General features: G+C 44.5%; 1 long non-coding RNA gene across 1 annotated transcript; it reads left to right on the forward strand.

The window, feature by feature from the left end:
• Nucleotides 1-677: 677 nt before the first annotated feature.
• LOC117824151 lies at nucleotides 678-1,082 on the forward strand. Its single transcript, XR_004633535.1, has 2 exons — nucleotides 678-786; nucleotides 896-1,082. It is a non-coding gene; the product is annotated as an uncharacterized LOC117824151 (long non-coding RNA).
• The last annotated feature ends 214 nt before the right edge of the window (nucleotides 1,083-1,296 follow it).

Consider the following 1,296-nt stretch of genomic DNA (forward strand, 5'->3'; position numbering starts at 1 on the left):
TCAAAACAAGATATCAAATGAGGATGTGTCTGAAGATGAAGACCATCTGGTGGTTGGAATCTGATGATTCTGATATGAACCAAATGAGGAAACAGATATTTATTTTCCTCCAGGCAAGACATTCACATCAAAAAAGTTTGAACTACAGCAATCTTCATCCCCAAATATACGTCAGGCAAAACTGTCTGTCTTGAGCAGGTCATGGTAAATAGTAAATGGTAAATGGACTTGTACTCATATATTCCTTTTCTAGTGTTGTGACCACTCAAAGCTCTTTTACACTACTCATCACATTCACCCATTCATACCCATTCACTCACTGATGGTAGAGGCTGCTATGGTAAGGGACCATCAGTATTAGCTAACCTCATTCACACACATTCACAAACTGCTGAACAACAGAGGGAGCAATTTGGGGTTCAGTGTCTTGCTCAATTTGGCATGTGACTGAAGGAGATGGGATTGAGCCACCCACTCTGCCCACTGAGCCACAGCCGCCCCTGAGGTGGGTGTTTTATGGGACATTTCCTCTCACAGGAACTTGTCCTCTCTGTGTGAAACTTGTCTTGTAGGGAGGAACTTTGTGGTGATAGCAACATGTTTTTTATTTTTTTAGTTGTCATTTTTTGGAAGTTGTTTTCTTGTGTGGAGTCTCTTTCTTCCTCACAGAGATTGGGCAGCTCCACCTGCACCATCACACCTGCACCAGATTACTGCAATCACCACCTGCATTTAAACCCTGCTGTGAGGCTTCTCCAGTGCCAGATTATTCCTGCATCTGATGTGGTATTTCAGCCCGTTCTCTAAAGTTCTCTTCTGAATTTTCAATTGGTCTAGCTTTCCAGCTTTGTGTGTTTTTACCAGTGACTAACTCTGCTGTCCTCCATTCTTCCAGTGCCTCCACAAGTCCCAGTGCCACCACCCTATCTCTGCCACGCTGCCACACTCTCTCCCTTGATTCACTCACCAGCCTCCTCCTCAAGCCCTCACGTCTCCAGCCTTCACCTCCCTCCTCATGCCTTGGACCCTGGATCCCTTCCCTCCACCTTTTTTCCCTTCAGTAAATTCACTTCACTGCTTCATCTGCCTCCAGTTGTGCTTTTGGGTCCACACTTAAACACCTGTTTTTCTAATTGCCACAGAACTTGTCCTCACTAGGGGACATTAGCTCTGCGTAGACTCAGATGTGTCCCTGCAGTCTCCTGGTTGTAGTCCTGATCCTCATAGTGCTCCTGATGTGTGTTTAAATGTTTTAAATGTCTTTTATTTCTAAATATAGAACCAACAACATGAACT

This window comes from Notolabrus celidotus, chromosome 13, assembly GCF_009762535.1.
Source record: "Notolabrus celidotus isolate fNotCel1 chromosome 13, fNotCel1.pri, whole genome shotgun sequence".
Lineage (NCBI taxonomy): Eukaryota > Metazoa > Chordata > Actinopteri > Labriformes > Labridae > Notolabrus > Notolabrus celidotus.